A 22,695-nucleotide genomic window follows, 5' to 3' on the forward strand; every position below is an offset into this window, starting at 1 on the left:
ACGTTTCCTTTAATCTAAATAGCAAACAAACAAGCACTAATCAGTAAATGTGCCATAATGTTTATGCCCAGCCTCTGTCCTCAGATGGCCTGTTCATGCTAATCTTCCTCAGCACCGAGTCACATGCCAGGCAAAAAAATCTCTGAGCAAGAAATTTTAAATTTACACTATCTAGGAGAAAAACTTCTCACCAGGGCTGGTTTATAGATTGTAACAAATAATAGCAGACCCCAGCTGAATACTAAGGCTGCCGTTGCATTTCAGAGGCTGCTGCTAATTCATAAACATCACAAGCAGTTGATTTCAGCAGAACCCCTTGATTTAATTACACTCTTGTATACAATGGGGACCTTGTGTTTTCCTGTATGTAATGAATATTAAGCTGATAGTCCTGTAATTTCCTGTGCTGGGCTTGCTCTCATTTTTTGCATATTGATACCACATTTGGTTTGTTATTTTCCAATTTTCCAGCCTTCTAGGCTTGTGCTCAGCGAGTTCTCCAGTGTAATTGCTGTTGGCACACATATTTCCTTCCTTAAATCTGCTCTAACACCCTGGAATGAATTTCGTCTCGTCCTGGAGATTTGCGGGGGTTTGAGTTCCCCTAGTTTATTCAGTGCCTTCGATTCAGCGACCCTGGAGTTGCACAGGACACTGGATATAATTTCATATTCCATAGTTTTCATTTCCTTCTTTTATCCTGAACAGACCAACATCCTTCTGCCTTCCCCCACCCCACAAACAAACACACATATTATTTCCTACCTGATCCTGTGACTTCATTCTGCACCACGACTAACCTTCCAGGCTTCATCATGGTACTTTTTAGGGCCTGATCCTATGAGGTGCTGAGCACCCTCAACTCCCATTGAAATCAACAGGTGTTTGGAGGTTTAGGTTTTCTGCACCTTGCAGGGGGTACTCTGCACCTCCTGTAGTTTGGTACATTTCTCTGCAGGGGTTTTCCTCCAAACCTTCCCCTTACCTCGGCCTCTCTCTCGCCTCTAGTCTTTAAGCCAATGGGATTACTCAGATGCTTCAATACTTTCCTGAACCAAGGCCTCTACCTCTCATGCAGCTTGGCTTTCCTATTCACTCTTTAAATGCAAAATTCAATTGTGTGGAGGGCCAGTGCGAGCAAGGTCTGTGGGCCTCTTAAGACTTCGAAGACTGGAGTGTGTATAGGGCCAGTGCAGGCCCTCTAGACAGCATGAATTTTGTCCTAATAGAAAACCTAGCACTATTATTTTCTATAGATAACATTTGGAAACTTCCATTTGGAAGCCACCAGATAATGCAGACCATTTCCTACCCCCTGGTACGCTCTAACAGTGGAGGGCTTGCGGCTCAGCATCTGGATGTACCATTCACACCCCAATGTACAGGAGCCCTGGGAAGAACGTTTTGGCACTCAGTGATCTTTGCCCTTGATGTTTTGTTTGGCAGTCCCAGTTCCGAGAGTACTGGGACTTAAGGAAAAATAAGGATCAACTGAAATCCTAATATCAGCCCCAGAAACCTCTTCTGAAACTCACGCTCCTACAATGTGTCTCGAGTGGGGCACCCAAAATCACTAGCCTTATTTGGAAAATGTAGGCCATAATAATTAACACCCAGTGACATTACATATTGTATCCATTCCTGATATTATCACATTTTACATTAGCAATTAGACAATTTTCAAAGGCATGTGCCTAAATTAGATTGACTTTTGACCATTCAAATTTACACCTTTCTGCCCAGACATCTGTTTTAGGTACTTAAATAGGATTTTGAGTGTCCAAATGCAGAAATGGGCACACAGTTGTAAAGTGGGCTCCTCACATGTAATCCTAATGCTCTCCAGAATTACACGTGTTTAACCTTTTCTATCATATGTCTAGCATCAGTTGGCTCTAGATCTGACACCAAACCCTTTCTGAATAGTTTTCTGTGAACTCTTTCCAGTAACAAAATAAAACTGAGCTTCATTCAAAATGCCATTGGACTTCATTTCACTATGAGCAATGGGCAAACCTGAAAATGTGTGTTCAATCCAAAAAAGCATCTATGATTATCCGAAATGTATCTGAAAATGAGGCTTAAAATAGAACAAGAACGGGCTTCTTCCTTAGAGCTCTAGTAGGCTGTACTCCGTCTCTTTATTCTGCATTCACCCACATCCTCTGGCATAAAACCATGGTTCAGAAATCTGGATGACAACCTGTGATGGGGTGTTCACTCCACACCAGCCCCTGAAGGGGTTAAGGTGACTAGGTGGGCCAATTAACCACACAGGCTGCACCTGGAGAAGGAGCCAGGGAGCAAAGAGGACTAATTAAAGGATCAAGCTCAGCTGGGCAGAAACAGGTAGGGCTTATATGAAGCCAGTAGCTAAGGGTAGAAAGGGGTGTCAGATCTGCCCTACAGTTATTCTCTTTGTGACTAAGCAGAGCAGGGGATACCCACAGGAGAGTGGAGGAGCAGCCTGATAGAGGAAGCAGTGCAGGGAAATAGCAGCAAGTTGAGACAGTGTAGACCTTAGATGCTGATTGTACGGTTGCTGTGCTGGAACCTAGAGAACACAATGGCCTAGGTTCCCTTACCAGCCCCTGGGAAGGTGGCACCATTGAAGGGCACTGAATTGGAAGATTGCCTGGGACAGCTAGTACAAAGAGACTCTGGTATGCATGCCTCTAGAAAGGGAAAACTACAGTGTTCTGGTGGGCAAAGCTGTGAAAAGGGAACCATTAAGTCCCAAGAGAGAGACTGAGTGAGGACCCACAGGAAGGGGTGTCAGACTGGCAGAGCTAATTCCAAGCCCTAGCTACAAGGAGGTGCTCCAGGGGTGAGTAGAGTATTCCCATGACACAATGCAATAGCTACACATATTTCAATCCTCTCTATTGCTTTAGGTATGCTGTCTTAATTCACTGGTCAATTTTTAATCTGGTTCCTGGGTGCCTCCATCAGGTATGCAAGCTAAAGCATGTTGGTGGTGGTTGTTTTTGACTAAATGTTTTTTTGTCAAAAAAATCCTGATTTGTCAAAAACAAAACTGTTTGAGAAACAGGTTCAGATTCAACAAATCTCCTGACCTGAAAAAAGTTTGGGGGGGGGAGAGGTTTTTTGAAACTGTCAAAAAGGGGGAGGTTTTTTTGTTTGTTTGTTTTTTTGAAACTGTCAAAACATTTAGTTTCAGTGTTTTCAAAATGAAAAATTCTGGTTTTCAGATTTGAAATGACTGCTTAAAAAATTAAGGTAGTTAGAATTAAAAATGTTAGACTGAAAAGTCTTAAATTGAAAGAGAATGTATCAAAATGAAACATTGTTTGATCAAACCTACTTTTTTAAAAAAAAAATCAGCTTATTAATATTTTTGACACTTCAACTTTTTGTCCTTAGTTGAGACAAGAGAGAATTTTGAAACCCTTTAAAATATTCAAAGGATGGGAAAACTATTTTCCTTCCAGTTCTCACATAAACATTTTCATTACAGCTGGGTCAGAACCAACTCCCTGACTTTTAAACAACTCCGAACTTGGGAGGGTGTTCAGGGAGAGAGAGCTATGTCCAAATCCTTCATTTTGTGGGCGACTCCTTTCTGTAGTCAGGGGAATGAATTCCCCTGCTGTGAACTCTTCCCATGCCCAAATGTTGGGCCTGTTTGGATCAAGATCTAAACTCCATGGATTGGGCTCATCTCTAGTTTTCATACCCTTAATTTAGTTCATACACTCATCCTTGTTTCTTCTGCTTGAAGTTGTCATCTTTTGCCCCACATAGCAATGGGCAGATAACACAGGATTTAGAGTTTCTGTTCAGATGAGCACCCAAAGCTCCCTCTCTTGTTCCTTATCTCTCAGGTTTCAGACCAGATTCACTGAAGCCGGTACTATTTTTCCTGGTCCCTCAATCACTTGCATTGCATGTTGTAATATAGACTAGCAACCCCCATGAGCACCACAGAGGATTGAAGCAGTAGTTGATAGGAAATGGATGAGATGCTGGCTTCGCTGTGTGATCCATGTAGAATTTCTGTCTCATGCTGAAAATATGAGACTTGGCAAGCTGAGCTCTGGATCAAAGAGACCTTAGTTTGAATCCCTCCAGAATTTTGTCAGCTTTTGCTACTGCAGAGCAATCTACCCTCTAAGTATTATCTGATGCAACCAGAGGCACATTGCTATACAATTAACAATCTGTGAGACACTTCTGCTTGGTAAAGCTGTCAGGCTACTGTCTTGCAAAGTTACTCTTATTTTCCCTCTATGCTTTCAAGGTCTCTTAGTTCCTTCTCAAGGGACAATTCATACTTATAAACTCAGCAGTTATTGATATCTTCCTTTGTCAGAAGAACTGTGTGAGCATCATTTACCAGGCACACACTACTGTTCTAACTACACCACAAAGTATGTAAAGATTAGGAGTAATAAATAAACATCTCTCTCCTATAAAAACCTCATTTCCCAAAGCAGGATTAATGTAAATAACTGCTCTTCAGTGAAGGAATCTAGATTGTTCTCCTTTTCCTGCTGATAGTAATTATCAGAAGGAAAATATATGCTTTTAACTTTTAGCCATTGTATCTCTATTTGTCTTTTTTTTTTTTTATAAGAAGCAAGCCACTCAATGAAAAATGGAGAGCCCATCCTGCCAGATCTCTCAAAGTCTGAAGGTTCCTCCATTGTACTGCATTGTCCTGCACAACAAAACTGATAAAGATGGACTTCATTCTTAGGGCATGTCTACCTGGAGCGGGAGGGTAATATACCAGCATAATTATAATGCAGTAGTTACACTTTAACCATGGAATAACAGTAGCCACAAAGGGAACTGTTGCAGTACAGTTCTACACTGGTAAATTTCCCCATGTTTGATAAGCCCTCGATGGTGGCCACTGTAGTAGTGGGAAATATATCTAGGTACTACTGCAACAGTGAGTCTGCTGCTTTGAGCTAGTATAGATGACTAACCAGTATGGGAGCAAAGCAGCCCTTTGGGGGAAGTGAGAAAAGAGATTATGGTTTCCTCTTCTGTGCCTTAATTTCAACAAGCTGCTTCATCAGCATTCAGAAACTTCACCAGGGCTGGTTATCATCTTCCCAGAGCTAGCTTGTTGTGCCCTTTACTACAGGCTCTGAATTAACAAAGTGCTTAAATTCAAGGACCTGCTTAAATCTCCATGAAAGCAATGGGACTTAAGCATGTGCTGAAGTGGTTTGCTGAAGAGGGATGAACTGAAGCATGTGCTTAAGGGCTTTGCCAAATCAGGCACTCACTGACTAGATCAGCTGCAGTATGGATCAGAACACCATGCTATAGGGAAAAGCTTTTGATCAGCTGTACTATTTTTGACATCTGGCCCATGCATTCAGTCTGTGACCCTTCTATTGAAATGGTCCATGAGGATGCTAATTAGTAGTAGATGATACAGTGGTAGAGTGTTTGGGGTTTGTGTGGTTTTTTTAAAGCATAAATGGACAGTCCATTTCACATAAATTACCAAACGTACTGCAGATGGCCAAGACTGCTTAAGTTTCAGATTCAGATTTGATCTGATAACCTAGAGGTGAATGACTGTGCATCTATCCCATTTCTACAGGAATAGAATAATCCCTCTTGATCCCATGAGTTTAAAATGATGCCACCCCCACACCTCCATAGAAGCAACTCATTTCCTGTACTTTGTATTCAGAGAGGGGAAGAAGTTGTTGCTGGGAGAAATTGTCACACATGCTTGCAATATTCTCGAAGCATGAGCTTCAGATGCCATAACAGCTGAGCATATAATTGTGTATAATGCTGCTAAAATGTTTCTTTCTCTATGACTGAGAGGCATTTGCTACTGATTGGTGTATAATTCTTACCTGGGAATGTCTAGGGACTGAGAATCTGTGAAACTTCAGGCATGAGTGCTCATCGCTCACATCTGAAAACAGTGAGTCAAAATGTCCTCATGACAAACAGGCAGGACAAATAACAGCCTTTTAAGTCTTTTATAGAACAAGACAAACAACAATGGCCAGATCCTCAGCTGGTATACATCAGCATAATGGCATTGAATTTAATTGAGCTATGACAATTTGCACCAGTTGAGGATCTGGCCGGAAGAGATCTAGGGGGATGTATAACAGGTAGGCTGTTTTTTCTGTCTGGCTTCAGCAAACCTGCCAGAAATAGGCCATTGATTCAGGTTTCTGGTGTAAACACTCCTGATTACAAGTCTGATATTTGCTTTTTGCTGGTATTTGCGTAACATTCACTGTCTTGGCAAATTTTTCTGTCAGTGAACTTGTTTGTCTAGAATACTAGTGGAATGGGCTTGGGAGGAAAGTAAGTGGGTTTGGAAATTTTGAATAAATATTTGAGAATAGTGTCTTGCAATGTTCAGCCAGCATCACTGCAGGCCAATGAGCCATTTGACTCCTTCAACATTCCCCTCCTGCTGAATATAGATGGGTATTGTTAGAATGCTGATGGGGGATCCTACCTTCTTCAGGACCGTATGTGTCAATGCAGTTGTTTTCTGAGAGCTATGAAATGTGTTTGAGGTCTCAATCAGTTCCTAGTTGGCAAGTGCCCCCATCAGTAATAACCTACTAACTGGCAACCCTTGTTAGTCATCTCCGAATAGAGGCTTAGATCTGACTGTGCAGAGACTTGACTTTGACTTCTGTCCGGGGTGGGATTGAGGCACAGTGGTGAGGCAGTGTGAGGAAATCTTGCACTGCTGCTGTTTACTAGTTTGGATTCCTCTGCTTAGCCATCAATCTCAGCTGTCAAGACCTTTCACTTGCATTACACTTACTTTTAAAATAGTAATATTACTAAAAGGAAAGCTGGAGGACTGTCACTGAGCCAACCCTGCTATCATAAATTAAGCAATTACTCTCAGACACAGACTGCAATATGAATGACTTGGAGGTTCATCTATAGATTGGAACTCCAAATGGCTTAACGATGTGTTTTACAAAGTGTAGGTGGATGAATTTCTGAAGCATATCTCTATAAACTGCTATAAAGGCAGATAACTTTATGGGAGCCGAATAATCACACTGCCTATTACTCTATACATTCTCCATCGATCGTTTATACTTTTCTACGGAGCAATGATACAGAAGATGTTTCTGTGTGCAGTGATTATAGTTCTAGAAATCAATTCCACAGAGCAAATCCTGTCCCATTTACTTACAGTTAATGGGGGGGGGGGGGAAATAACCCACATGATGCTGTCAATTAAAGGTTGAGTTTGCTGAACATTAGAGGACAAAAATTCAAATTTTGCAAATCAACCCTCTGGCGTAACTTGTCAAATCCTAGAAAGAATAAGAAATGAATATATGATCAATTACACCTAATGAAGAAATAATCTTGCATTTATACACCACCTTTCTTGCTAAGGAATGGCTTGAGCTCCTTAGTGCGATCAGTCTCTGCTCAATGCATCCTACTTGGACAATTCCCTTTAAGGAATCTCGATATCCAGGTGGCAGGCGCTGTACTCAGTGGGAAGAACAAGCTTCAAACAAAGCCAGTGTCTATCTCATGACAGATCTGACAGTCGGACTCCCTTGTTTTGGCCTTCAACACCATCTCTGGGTAAAGCTCAGTCACTTGGGATGTAGCGTGATCAGAGGTGCTGTTAATGACCAAGCAGGGCCTTCATGAGTCCCTTTGCCTGTGTGGCCAGTTAGAAGGTGTAGGCCACATACTTGCAGGCTGCACCAATGGGCAAGGGCTGCCTGATTGGTGGATGGACTTGCCCAATGCCTTTCCTCTGCTAGTGAATGGTTAAGACACTTACACATGACTTGACCATCTATGTAGACGCAACTGCAATCGATATAACGCTAAAGAATCATTACTTAGTCTCGACTAAATATTTTACAGCTCCATGCACCAGACAAACATTGAATTAGTCCGCTCATTCTCACAATGCCCCTCATCCCAAAGCATCTATATAGATCTAGGTGTATGTCTATAATGCACAGATCTAGAGATAACGCACAATGAAATAATAGTGAATAGCACCATTTTACAGATGAACTAATACTACATCCTGTTTGTTCTCTGTGTGGTTAGACTGTGTGCGTTGGAGACCGAGGTGGATTCGTGCTATCTGTTGGCACAGAGTCTATCACAGTAGGACCCCAGTCTTGGTATATATTTTGCATATGTAAAGTGCACTGTGATGGTCACTGCAGTGATAAATGAAGCCACTCCAAACAGCCCGGAGTGATGGGCAGGGATCATTATCCCTGGTTCAGATGGATGCTCTGAGGTACAGAGCTGAAGTGACTTGCTCAAGGCCACACACTAAGTCCATAGCTGAGCAGCAAGTGCTGAGTTCTACCACCTCCACTTCCCACTCCCTTCTAGCTGCTGAAGAAAACTCCTTCCCTGCCTCCTGCGGCCCCTATGAAGAGGGGCCCTCTCCTTTTTAGTGCTGCTCCTCTGCTTGCGCCTCCCCGCATCAAAAAGGTCCATGCCCATTGCTGCTGCTTAGAGACACCCTCCGTTGCTTCCTGGACTAATGGCTAGAAGGAGATTCAGAAGGGAAGTAGACTGGTTAGAAGAGGGCATATGTGCAGGACTGGGTCTGCTTGAGCCTCAGACTCAGCACTTCCCCCTGTTGCTCCAGAGCAGGCTCCACTAAGCTCAGGATGCTACCCACTTCAGCTATGGTGTAAAAACGCTACCGGGATGGCAGGGGTGATAGGATGTGGGTTCCCTAAAGAGCCTAAGGCAGTTGCCCACCCAAAGCTCACTGAAAATGAACAGGAGCGGAGTGGCTAACTCCCTTAGGCTGCTCGGAAAATCCCAGCCTTGCAAATGACTAGTTCAGTGATTGGAATCAGTATCGGGGGGTAGCCATGTTAGTCTATATCCACAAAAACAACTCCAGTGGCACCTTAAAGATTAACAGATTTATTTGGGCATAAGCTTTTGTGGGTTAAAACACCACTTCAGGTGCATGGAGTGAAGATTACAGATGCAGGCATTATATAATGACATGAAGAGAAGGGAGTTACCTCACAAGGGGAGATCCAGTGTTGACAGGGCCAATTGGATCAGGGTGGATGTGATCCACTCCCAATAATAGATGAGGAGGCGTCAATTCCAGGAGAAGCAAAGCTGCTTTTGTAATGAGCCAGCCACTCCCAGTCCCTATTCAAGCTCAAATTAATGGTGTTAAGTTTGCAAATTAATTTTAGTTCGGCTGTTTCTCTCTGAAGTCTGTTTCTGAAGTTTTTGTTCAAGAATAGTTACTTTTAAATCTATTATAGAATGTCTGGGGAGGTTGAAGTGTTCACCTACTGGCTCTTGTATGTTACCATTCCTGATGTCCAATTTGTGTCCATTTAGTCTTTTTACATAGGGACTGTCTGGTTTGGCCAATGTACATGGCAGAGGGGCATTGCTGGTACATGATTGGAGTGATCCTATGCCAAACACGCAGTCCAAGATTCATTAAAAACTGAAAACTCATGCAATTTGAATTGGAATCTGGGTACAAACTTCCTGGGCCTGATCACGAGTACAGCTTGGGCTGGGGAGATGTGAAGCACTGATGTGGCTGTGAGTTACCCAATTCCTCCAGGTCTCTCAGGGCTGCTCTGTCTTGCATGCAGCTGCCAATGGCCCCTTTGGTCTCCTCCGGTAGCCAGGGAGCAGCTGGAGGTTGTGGCTTCTTGATGCTTTCCCCCCCACACTGGGAGCTGAGAGAGGGGTAGTGCAAAGCTGTTGTGCTAGCCCCACATTACATGGGGATTCCCAGAGGAAGAAGCAACTTTAGCAGGAGCCAGAGTGTGAACCTGACTCTTTGGCCCATCTCTAAAATGGGCTGGCTTCAAGCCCTCTTGGCCAAACTCCCCAAACTTTGGGGACTGTTTAGATTCGGATGCAAACTTTATGGCTTGGACGTGCCTCAGTCTATTCATAAACACTGTGCAACCTGGGAACCATTTGTCCCTGCTTGCTGTGTCCCTAATGGAAAGAAAGCTTTGACATAAAGTGATACTAAAAGACAGGGGAAATTACAGCTGAGTTACTACTGTGGGGGAGTAAATTCTGCCCTAGGTCGGTCTTCGTTGCTTCTGGACATCTAATTGGTTACAAACAGATACATAGCATTGTCCGTATCTGCGGGGGACCAATATAAACGTAGTGGTGCTTTCTACTGCAGCCACCTCAGATGCCTTGAGTGTTGCGGGAAGGAAGCAAAATACAACCCCTCCTGTCAAGGGCTGCTCTGTATTGTAATTGCAGTCTCTATAAGGAGTGTCAGCTTTGGATTATTGGAGATGTCAGAAACAAAATGGGAGCGATTAACCGGGCACAAAGAGCTGCGGAATGAGAGGGTAATTGCACTTCACAAGAGTGCAAAGCACAGTTAGGTAACAGTGGGGAATGTAGATCTCGAAAACATCCTTGTGTGGCGATGGAAGTGCCCACTTGGTGTCCCCTATTCTGTAAGTGCGCTCTCAGGAGCCGAGTACAATGCCTGGTCTATAGAAGCAGCACTTTGAGTAAGTGCAGTGTAGCTGAACCTTAAAGAGGAAGATATTGTACCTTTGGCAAAAGATGAACTCTGCTGCATCACAAATGCACTTTATCTGCAGTGTGTTACACAGCCTTTTAAATCAACCTGTCTTCCTTCTGAATACAAAATGCAGGAAAGATATGGAAATGGAATCCAGATCAAAGGCTTAGCGTGGCATGGAGCCCTCGCAGAAAGAGGGGACAGGTAGAGGAGCTGGCTGGCATTCGGCGCACCCTCTGGACAGAGTGCTCATTCTGGGCTGACAGCATGTACGGATTAACCTTTTAAACACTGACAATGGCCTGCCCATTCTGTGCTAATGAATGGCTATTACTAGGTTATTGCGGAAGAGAGACAGAGTGCAAGCTCATTGTGCTCCCAGGGAGTCCTGCTGCCAGCCCATTATATCTCAGCTGCTTAAAGTCAGTGGGTGGTCTGATGAGGCTTTAATCATCAGTGGCTGGCTCATGCTATTGGCTGTTTCTAGGGACTCAGTTCCCTTAGTGAAAGCCAGTGTGTGCCGAACATATTTTCAGTGCTGTTTGTACAGATATTCGTCAGTACAAAGGTTCTGCCCACGTGAGCACATGACACTTGTTCCTTGTGACATCCCCTGCCCCTTTCCCTCCCAGTCATTGGAGAACAGAATTTGAAGTCCAGGTCCTAGTCTACAAAGTCATTCCTTTATAGACTGACTTGTCCTCTAAGCTCCAGTCAGCATTTACAGTGGCTCAGTAGCACTTTGGTGAAAACTCTCTCTCCCACTGGCTAACTCCTGCCTATGGGAGGGGCGGTAGCTATGTCTGTGGGAGAAGCTCTCCCGCTGACCTAGCACTGTTTACGCTGGTGCTTAGGTCGCTGCAGGGGTGTGCATTATTCACACCCCTGAGCAATGTAAGTTATACCAAAGTAATTTGTAGTGTAGATGTAGCCCAAGTTGGCTACCCTGTACCGAGAATGCAAGGGCAAAAGACAGAGGGAGAAGGAATTAAAACAGAAGTTATGGGCTAAGCTCACACAGGTAGCGTGCGACAGAGCTGGAAGGGAACCCAGATATCATCAATCCTGTTACAGCAGAGGAGGGTCTTGTAAGTGATTACTATAGTAAAGTATTAAGCACAACACTTTAGGGAAGTGTTGGTATTAAGATGCTCTACAAAATAAGGCTGTATTTACTGTGTCCGCTGAGCTAGTCAACTCGTTTCTTCAACTTTCCGGGTAAGAGCCTGAGTTACAGGGACTAACAACATGATAGGATTTGGCAGGGCAGTCCCTCCCCTTCCCACCCCCAATGAGAACTGAATGGATTGAGATTAATGAGTCTGGGTGCTAACAGAGTAGGTTTTCTAGTGGACTGCTCCCAGAACAGAAATTCACAAGTGGAAAGTGCCTCTAATGGGTCTTTGGTGATGCCAGTGTTTTGGCAGGTGGAAGCACTGAAGTTGCATCCCCAAAGCACAAACTCTCCTGATGAGTAGGCATTCTTCAGCCCTTGAGCTGGACCAAGGTTGTCATTAGACATCCCAGTGACAGCAAGGAGTTTTGGCTATGACAATATTCCAAGCATAGGGGACCTGATCCAAAGCCCATGGAAAGACTCCCTTTGTGATAAATGAAGTTGGGGCCGGGGGGGAAGGGAAGAGCTCCCTTTGATGGACAGTCAGCCAGTTAGCTGTAAAATCCCTCTTGGTGTCTGTTCTGCTTGCTTTACCTGTAAAGGGTTAACAAGCCCACAGGTTTAAAAAAAAAAGGCCAATGGGAAGGCTAGAACTTTTTTTTTAAAAAACGGGACAAGAAACTTTCCCTTTGTCTCCCCTTCTCCGGAGAAGGAGACATGGAGCACCAATGCTATAAGCAGGAATGCTGTGTAAGGCTTGAACCAGGTATAAAAATTATCTTCCATACCTAGGAGAAATAATTGGACAGGGCATGTTTAAATAGATGCAATTAGGTCTATTTCTTTATTTTGTCTTGTGGGTCGCCTCAGTGCTAACCCCAGATGCTTTTGTTTTGATTGTAACCTTTAAGCTGAACCTCAAGAGAGCTATCTTGATACTTAATTTTTGTAATTGTTTCTTTTAAGATTTAGTAAAAAGCCTAAGTTCCAAATGTATTTCCTCTTTTTGTTTTGTTTTTTAATTCTATTTTTTTTAAGAATAGGATTGGATTTTTGGTGTCCTAAGAGGTTTGTGAATGTTTGATTAGCTGGTAGCAACAGCTAATTTCCTTTGTTTTCTTTCTCAGCTCTTCCCCAGAGTGGGGGTGAAAGGGCTTGAGGGTACCCCACAGGGAGGAATTTCCAAGTGCTCCTTCCTGGGTGTGTGTGTGTGGCGGGGGGGGAGGTTGTGTATGTTTAATTGTTTGGGTGGTGGCAGGGTTTACCAAGCCAAGGTCAGAGAAAAGCTGTAACCTTGGGAGTTTAATACTTGCCACTTCAGCCTTGCATTAATTTTTTTAAATCCTTGCAGGCCCCCACCTTCTGTACTCAGTGACAGAATGGGGATTCAGCCTTGACACCCTTTCACCTCCATGATCTTTGGACAGGCTCGGGGGAAAGCAGTTGTAATCCATGGTTGACAGTGGGTTACAAGTCCTCCCTCTGACTACATAAGGTGTGAGTGGTTACAGCCCTCCACTAAAGAGCCTTGGCTCTTTAGCGCAAGCTGTAGCAGTTTATGGTTTTGGGGTTCCTAGTTCAATCCCCTGTATGTAGGTCAAGAGGCTGACTATCTACCTATGGAATATGTTCATATAAACCTGAATATAGCAAGCAGCAGACATTTTAAATGTCCCTATCAGATGGCCGGGAGGGCGAGGGTTAAGACTGCTGTGTTTCTTACACTCATCTCTCTCTGAGACTATGGTACCTACAAAGACAAATGGTCACTCTCTCAGACAACTTCAATTCAAACCTCAGTGCCTCTCTGTGGCACTATCTGGCTCATACCTGCATTCTATACCATATGCATGACTTTTAAAAGGAGTATTTTGAATCCCTTGCCATGCAATTGGTGATCATGATCTGTCCTTATAACAGTCCATATTGCTCAAAGGCCTCCTAATAAAGACAGGATGTGAGTAATCCAAACATGTGTTGAGCCTAGCATTCTTTAACATTTGCATTACAATAGCATCTACAGGTGTCCATCATGATTAGCACCCCATTGTACTAGTCTCTCTATTGACATAGATGAGGATGTCATCTCTTTGAAGAGATGGCCCTGCTCTGAAGAATGTCCAGTGAAAAAGCAAGTGATCAAGGCTAATTTATTCAGCTGTCTGCAGTTACAAGGATCCAGTTCCCTTTAAAAGGGGCAAAATGCCTATAATCCACACCTACCCATCTGTAGCAAGAATACATCTGTCCCTCTTCTGTATGCTAGTTATCTTCTTGGATTGTAAACTCTTTGGGTAGGGACCACCCTATTTGTATGTAAAATAGCTAAGCTACTGCACAGTATGCATTTCAAAAACAAGCAATGTAGATGCATTGTGTTTACACCTATGATTTAACTACCAGTAGGATTTGGTACCTGGAAAACGCACCAAGGTTGAATACCCACTGGAAGGTGCAATGGTAGGACTAGGTCCCAACTGCCAATTTCATTCATTTGGATCTTGGTTTTGGTTTAGGCCCATCTTAAGGCCTGATCCACTACCCACTGGACTCCAAGTCTCCCATTGATTTGATTGGTCACGGGATTGATTAGAGGCATCAAAAGGCACCCAGCAAAGTTGAGTAACTCCCATCTCCACTCCTATCTAGTAATTTATGGCCTAAGGCCCTTTTTTTAAAGGGACAAATTTTAACTATTTAATTTTAATTATTGACACTTCCACATCTCCATCTAGTCTGTTGGCTCACCCAGCACAAGAATCCACAGTACAGTATCAAACCTCTTGCTGCTGCCTAATACTGAAAAGATTACAGGGGTGCTTTCTAATCTGACAACTAATCTCTCCAATGACTGAGGATGGCATCACCAATGCTCCTTCTATCTCTACGCTGGCTTCTTTGAAGGGTTTTCTAATAACTCTGGGCAGCCAGCCTGATTGAGCTTCCCTTCTCCTGCCTACTTGAGAAGAGAGCACTGCCAAGAGCACAGGTTATCACAATTACTCTTGCTAGCTTTCTTGCCTTTCCAAAACAGACATGACTGCTGCAGACTTGCTCTCAACTGAAGGACCTTTTTTCCTGTAAAAAAATATTGCTACCAGGCAGGATTTGCCTAGTGTACACTTGGCTCTCCTGCTCTAAATTTCCTACCATCACTTCACCTATACCAGTGCTACTAAAGCATTCTAATACACAGGGCTTTGGGGCAGGAGCTGGAGCACAGAACAGCTCCGGAGCAGTGGAGCTGGAGCAGAGCCAGAACACAGCTCCAAAGCCCTGCTAATGCATACAAAGGGCTCATGGCCCCTAGTATTCTCACTACTATATTGTCTTGATCCACTCCGACCTAAACCTCCACCTCAGCCAATCAGCTCCTGTCTAATGCCCATAGAACTCAGTGGGTCTTGCAATCTAATAATTAAGTCTTGATTCATGCATCTCCATACTAGCCTGACTTGAAAGGATCAAATCCATCCCAAGACTTTCTCTCAACGTTCTTGGGCAATTTTGTGAATGAAGCTGCCGCCAGCCCCTCCTTCAGCATTGTTACTTTCTTTCTGCTCTCATTCCCATCCACTGCAGCTACACAATAATGATCCTATTTGTCAGTGTCCTCAGACACTTGTAGATGACTAGAACTGCCCCAGCACACTATCTAAGGTATTTATATGGCCCCCATTACTGTAGTACCTGAGCATCTCTAATGTATTCATCTTGCAATGCTCCTGGTATGGTAAGGAGGTACAATCATCCCCATTTTACAGGTTGGAAATTGAGTCCAATCTAAAGGTAGAGGGATTAAGTAACTTGCCCAAGGTCACACGGGAAGTCTGTGGCAAAGCAGGGATTTGAATCCAGGTCTCCCAAGCTAACACCTTAACTTTGGTCCATCTTTCCTCTCTCCAACTCCAAGCAACTTCCAGTTAGCAATTACCTCTGTAACAATTTGTTCACCCTTCATTTTTTTCCCTTCCTGCTTGCCTTTATCCAGGCTGAAGTGAGAGAGCCCACAGGCCAATGAAGAGTGGTAGGGGAGTTAGTCATACAGTACAAGAGTTTCCAAAGAAGAGTTTTAAGGAGGTGGCTCTGCGGATGTTTACAGGGAGCTCTCCCAAAACAAGAGGGGCAAAGGTTCTGGTTTGAAAATGTTAACAAGTGGGCAATGGAGGCTGGCAGCATGGGTCAGCTGCAGGTAGGAGTTGACATCTCAATAGTAAAAACTAGATGACGGGCCATTATGGGCCTTGACAATCAAGACAAGCCTCTTCTGTTTGGTGGAGGGGAGCCAGTGAAGGAAGAGGTGCAAAGAGAGGAGTGACCTGGTCAAAGCAACAGGCTAGGAAGATGACCCCTGCGGCAGCATTCTGAATGGAAATGGGTAGGGAACAGGTGTATTTGTCAAGGCCAGAGAAGAGAATGTTGAAGTAATTTGAGGCACAAAATGATGCAAGCCTGGGTGAGAGCACATACAGCCAGGGACTTGAGAGGCCTGGATTCAATTTCCTGCTCTGCCACAGACTTCCAGTGCGACCTTGGGCAAGTCATTTAGTCTATAATCCTAAAATCAGCCCTCACAGCAGGTTGTCGGTGCTTTTTTCCCCCCCCCATCTACATCAGGCTGTAGAGCTTTTTTTCCCCCATTCCTTTTAGGTGGGACATTACTTCTATGATCCAGGCCTTTATCCCCTCTAGATTGGGCTTCTGCTGTTTCCTCTATATGGGCTTCATCTTAAATCTGATTAGAAACTGAAGCCAGTTTAGGAAGTGATAGCATGTCTATTGAGGGAGTGTGCCTCTGTGAGCACAGAACAGTGGCTCTACACTGACTACTCACTGGCCTCCAGCTGCTGTTTAAAGCGCTCGGTCTTGACTGGAGCAGCTCAAACGTAGTAAATTTCTTTTTTGCTCCTTTCAAAATATTTTTGTGCAAAAGCAAAATTTTTTTCAGTGTTTCAAAAACTAAAAACTGAGTGGGAGGGTAGTTGGTTGGCTTTTGAATTTATCGTGCATTGTTTCTTCTTTGACAAGCCAAAAAAAAATTGAATGGAACAAATGTTGTGAATTTTTGCTTTTTGCAAAAAGCTTTTTTGACCAAAAAAACCAAACATAAATTCCAGACAGCTCAATATTTCATTGTATAAAGCTCAAGTAGCCTGGGCCCGTCCTCCCTGAAAGGCAGCCTTCTGCTCATGGATTTGTTCACTTCCTTTCCTAAAATCGGCTGTCTAATATTAGTAATAGAGAACAGACTTCCTGTGTTGCACCAGAGAGGTGGACCCCTGGTAGTGGTCAGAGTGTAGCAATCCTTGTCCACATACCAGTGTATCACATCGGCAACAAAGCCAAACTCAGATCTCAATCAGATGAACCATCCATTGTATTCTTTCTTCCTACATGTTTGAGGGACCGATCCTTCTTGTCCCTTGGCAAAGGCAGCTTCTGTGGCTCTTCTGCACAGCAGAGCCCCTAAAAAGGTACCTACATCATCCACCTTGGCCATGGAACTATGTCTTTGGCAGCACAAAGGAGTATTTTGGAATAGACTAAAGGAGAAATTAGCAGTAAGTTGGCATCTACATGGCTCCACCAGCCCAGTGGCCCTCAACCTTTCCAGACTACTGTGCCCTTTTCAGGAGGCTGATTTGTCTTGTGTACCCCCAAGTTTCACCTCACTTAAACTACTTGTTTACAAAATCAGACACAAATACAAGTGACCCTGCACACTATTACTGAAAATTGCTTAGTCATTTCTACCAATAAATTTATAAAATAAATTGTATTTTTCAGTGTATGGTGTCTATAAAGCAGTATAAGCAAGACATTGTATGAAATTTTAGTTTGTACTGACTAGTGCTTTTTATGTAGCCTGTTGTAAAACTAGGTAAATATTTAGATGAATTGATGTACCCCCTGGAAGAATTCTGCATACCCCCAGGGGTGCACATACCCCCAGTTGAGAACCACTACACCAGCCAACCTCCCCTTATACAAGGGCCTGATCCTCAGCCTATGTAAATTGAGACTGTTCCATTGATGTCAGCAGAGCTAGATCGATGGGCCTTGGTTTGTATCTACCATGGAGATCTGGGTGTGGGGAGGTTTTCATTCACATCGCTATGCAAAGTCCATTGACTTGAGCTCTGTAGAGAGGAGAGAATTTGGCCATATGCCTTTTTTCTGTTGCCAATTTGGATGAATTGATATTTGAGGGACGTAGGTACTGCTACCAAGTAAACTGAAGTGAGAAAGGTTAAGTATGCACTGCAGGCAATTATCCATTAGTATAAAACACCTTGGTATAATATCTATATACTGAAATGCCAGAAGAAATTGGACACAAAGACAGTTTTTGCAATACTGTATAATTCATGTCTTAGCTCCTTCTTTCATTTTTAATATTTCAGTAATAGAACATTTCTCATAGGGGAATGGAAGAGCTGAAATGCAATAGTTTATAAATAAAATAAGCACTAAAACAGAAACACAAATCTCCAATTCTTACCTCCATTCTCTTCCTAGCTTTTTAAACATGGACTGTATATGAAATAGTAAAATGATGGGCCAACCCCTAAGCTGGTATACATCAACACAGCTCCATTGAAGTCAATGGGTGACATCCTGTCTCCACTGAAATCAAGAACAAAACTCCCAATGACTTCAATGTAGAGAATTTCACCTACAATATCTTTCATACTGGAGACCAGCCCTTCCTTGCCAGCAATGCCTGTGGTACCTAGACAATCTGATTTACAGCTGAAATGATTAACAAGTGGGTACGGCAAGAGATTAAACAAGCCACTACCCTTCAGTACATGTACCTTTTAACAAGAATATCTTTCTTTTATTTCAGGAATGCTCTTTCCGGTCAACCCTGGAATGGTGAATTGTTACACTGCCTCAAGTGTATTACAAGACATACTTCCCCCAGTCTCAAGGCACTTCACAAAGATTAACGTTCGTGTGTCAAGTGTGAGTAAATTATTGACTTTTTTCCTTTGGCTTGGCTGAACCAAAAATTCATTTTATGGCTGACCTAAACTGGAAAGTTTTTCTCACCAAAATGAAGACTTAAAAATCATTTTGGCTCAAACACTATCTGCCTCTTCACTTCCAGCTAGTCTAGTACCTGTCTCTGTCTATAATCCCTCCTTAATCTTTGGGGCGTTAAGGGCCGGATAAAATGTCCATTGGTATCAATGAGTCATTCCACTCACTGCTATGGACAGTGAAATGAGACCCAATCAAAATTTTGACAAGTCATTGCAATAACTAGGGCACGTATCGAGGCAGCTACAGTTTTCTGATCCAGTGTGTATTTGATTCCTTCCTGGACAGATCTTACCAGGTCAATCTTCATTTTCACTACAGACCAGGTTTATTTTGCATACCAAAGGCATTTTTCTCTAACTTTGTGAACACGCGAAATGGATTAGGACTATTGTAATGACTCAGGCCCTTGATGTGAAAGCATGTATCTGTCCTGCATCTGTGCTATGTAAATCTGCTAGTGCTTGCACACAGATGGCTCGAGAAGCAGAAAAGAGACACAAACATCTGTTTAGAGTTTTAAGCAGCTTGTTAGATGAATTCCGCACCTGGGTTTCCTGTAGTGAATCAACTGTGCTCTCATCAGTATGTATCAGAAGCTCTAGGAATACTCCTAAGGATCTATTCTTTGATCAGTTCCTGGGGGATTTCTCTGGGTAACTTCTGCTGGTACCATTGGAAGCTGCCTATGTAAAACCTCTTAACTTCCTCCTTTCGGACAGAGTTCTATTCCTCTATATAGATGTAAAGTCGGTAAAAAGCCAATAAATCAAACTATTTCCTGGTGTAAATCCATTGACTTCAAAAGAGTTACACCAACAGAATTTTGGCCCTTCAATTTTTAGTATGGTTTATATACACACTTCTGTCTATGCACAGTATGTATGACAGATGTGCTACAGGGCTAGGGTCAGCTAGCTTACTCAGCACGGGTCTGTTGGCTTTATTGCAGCTATGCTTATTTGTACCAGCTGAAATCTGGCCCATAATGTCAATGAGAGCACTTATTACTTCCTTACTAGCATTGTTCTAAAATAGTTCCATTTCCAGTATTACCATTGGCATTTCCATGATCGCTTCCAGTCATTTATAATTTTGTATAAATTAGCTCTGGTCTAAAAACAGGCGCACACATTCTCAGCCCACCTCCCAAAAAAGAGAGCTCTTTAAATACTACTTCACTGATGAACAACAAAAGTGGAAATCACATTTTGCAGGGAGTTTCTGGCAATGCTGTAAATTCAATACACGGTTCTGAGTTTGCTCTTAGGCATGCTGGGGTAAATCCAGCAGAACTGTACCATTAACTTACCTCCAGCATGATGATCTGAGGTTCCCCCTCTGCAATGTGTCGGGCATTTGTAAATGACAAATGCTAAGTACCTATGTAAAATCTGCATCAATACACAACCTATGGCTGAGAATAAGAGTGCCTGCATTCTGCTTGCTGCTAGGGTCATCCTTCTGAAGAACAAGTTCTCAAGGCTAACAATATTGCTCTTGAGACCTTTGGTTTATGTTGAGTGTAGGGCTGGACTGTATTGGGATGGGGTGCAGTACCATGGCAATGGGGTCATAGAACCTGCAAGATCCATAGGAGGAAGGTGCAAAGTGTAACAGCCCAGGGGAGTTCCAACTTGGCTATGGATCACATTCTGCTCTGTCCCCCTGCTGTAGATCTGGAGTAACTCCACTGCCATCAAATGCAGTGGTGTAAATGGGAGCATACTGTGTGTTAGGTAGACATTATGCCTCCAGACCCGATCTGCCTTTGCTCATACTGCAAGGCATAAGGTGAAGCATCGGCTCCCTACCCACTCCCTCTGGGGAGGTGAGCTGTAAAGAATCTGTGCTACAGACAACACAGGGCCAGTGCAACCACTAGGCGAACTGGGGGGGGCGCCAAAAAGCAGTCCCCTGGCTCAGCAGGGAGGAGCCACCTTCCGGAGAACTGGCGAGCCAGAGCATCAGCTTGCGGGGGCAGCGAGCCCCAGCCATGGAGGAGCCAGTGCAGCGCAGGGGGGGGCAGCAGCCCTGCAAAGGTGGTGGTACCACTAGCAGGCTCCTGCAGGCTACAGCAGATGCATGTGGGTAGTGGCTCCCATGCGCCCTGCCCCTCGCCCACCTCTCCCCGAGCAGGTGCAGGGCTCCAGCTGAGCCCAGCCCCCTGCGTCTCCTCCGTGGTGGCGCCCCCTGCTCATGTCCTCCCGGACGGCCACGGTGGCAGTGGCTGGGGAGCTTGAGAGGAGGAGTGGCCCCCCCGGGCAAGCAGGGGAGACTCCAAGGTGAAGAAGCTGCTGGCAGGGCCCAAGTGCTGGAGACTGACAGGTACCTGCCCCTGTCCCATCCTGGCACCGCCTGCCCCCCAGCCCAGTGAGTGTTACCTGCCCCTCCAGCCTCAGTGCCCTGCCCCATACTGTCGGCCACCCCAAGCTCACTGTGACACCAGCACTCCTTGGCAAAGGGCCCCCTGATCTTCACAAACAGCTGTCACCGCAGGCCTGACAAACTCACTGCACCCAACCCGTGTCTTATAGGGCACTTGCCCACAAAGAGGAATGTGGAAGGGATCTACACAAAGCTGGTAACTTGTCAAGAGAATCTTTGAGATGTGTGCATGGGTAATATTGAAGGAATAATGTATTTACCTTAAGTTGGCTTTATAGACTTGGAGTAGAAATTAGTCACCAGGGGATAATGGCCCTTTGGGGCAAGGGGGATTTGTCACCCTGCCTAACCTGGCTGGTGATGTAATGCAAGGCTCAATTGTTTAGCTTTGCACAATAGTAAGACTTTGAATGGGACAGCATCAGAGGCAATGGCAAACAACTGAAATGCCTTAAAGGCAAAAAAGAAATGTTAAAGCCCTTACCCATTCTGACAGGCTGTTTATAATGTTAAGTTTACCAGTTTTCAGAGGTTGGGGGATGTGGGGTGCAAGGTGGAAGTTTCACCTAAGGCATAAAATATCCTTGCACCGGCCCTGCAACAACCCACATGCATATCCCGGCAGGACTGAGATCAGAACTGTATTTTGAGCTGATGAAAATCCCTATTAATCGGCAGTAGCAACAGGACCATCTTCTGCTCTTGGACCAGCTGTGACGGGGGAGACAACATAGATACAGTCCCATAAATCCAGTACACTTCATGACACTGCTGTCAGCATTCACCTAAGCCCTCTGAGGTCAGTGGGAAGACGCCCCTTGATTTCAGTGTGCTTTGGAATTCAAGGGCTACGATGGTGTCTGGCTCCTCACTACCCCTTGTGCTGCGGCAGAGGGCCAATGATGATCTGGACTTTCGCATGTCTCTCTCGTGCAGTTACAATGATTGCTGAGCTATTTCTCCTCGTATTCAAAATAACAATTCATGGTCCCTAGGGAATAAAAGCCTCTAATTCTATTTTATCCAATTCATAGCACAATCTCAGGGAGCTTGCAATTGTATTCCACCCTTGTATTATTCAGTAGAAGCTATGGTATGTATTGCATATGGGATGAAGGACCTTGTAACAAATATTTAATAGTCCTTTAATCTATCTGTTCTTATGTCATCTACTTCATATAATCCTTCTATTCCTCATGAACCATGTAGAAATCTTTTTTTCTGACAGTCTTGCACGCACCTACCTGGATCACCCTGTCCACTAATTCTCCTTTCCTCCTATTCCATAGTTGTCTTTGGATGTTTTTGGAAAATATTTCTTACTCAAGCAAGGAGTGTGTTTTGCTTTAATATTGAATTGTCTTGGATTGAATCTGGTTCTATGTAATTACAATTTATCTGAAAGGAGTCCAAAGGATGGCAGGAGGCAACACATTCTATTACAGCAGTTTTCAAACTTCAGCAACCTGCAGACCCCCATCTTGATTTTAATTTTTTTAGGGACTCTCCAAGCCTCATGCTCAGCCCCAGACCCTGTCCCACCCCTTTCCCCAAGGCCCCACCCCTGCTCCACCTCTTCCTGTCCCTGTTCTGCCCCTCCTCTTCCCTGCCTCTTTCC

The 22,695-nt window shown here is 44.0% G+C and overlaps 1 protein-coding gene across 5 annotated transcripts in view; it reads left to right on the top strand.

The window, feature by feature from the left end:
• The first annotated feature begins 2,368 nt into the window (after positions 1 to 2,368).
• Positions 2,369 to 22,695, top strand: part of AUTS2 (activator of transcription and developmental regulator AUTS2) — a 1,197,597-nt gene continuing 1,177,270 nt past the window's right edge. For 3 of the 5 annotated variants that reach the window (XM_044993664.1, XM_044993662.1, XM_044993666.1), the window contains exons 1-2: positions 2,369 to 2,827; positions 18,493 to 18,611. The gene's annotated coding sequence lies outside the window, so the exon portion shown is untranslated. Of the gene's footprint in view, positions 2,828 to 6,094; positions 6,117 to 18,492; positions 18,612 to 22,695 lie in introns of those variants that run through there. The other 2 variants (XM_044993667.1, XM_044993668.1) reach the window with 2 other exon arrangements.

This window comes from Mauremys mutica, chromosome 19 (genome assembly GCF_020497125.1).
Source record: "Mauremys mutica isolate MM-2020 ecotype Southern chromosome 19, ASM2049712v1, whole genome shotgun sequence".
Lineage (NCBI taxonomy): Eukaryota > Metazoa > Chordata > Testudines > Geoemydidae > Mauremys > Mauremys mutica.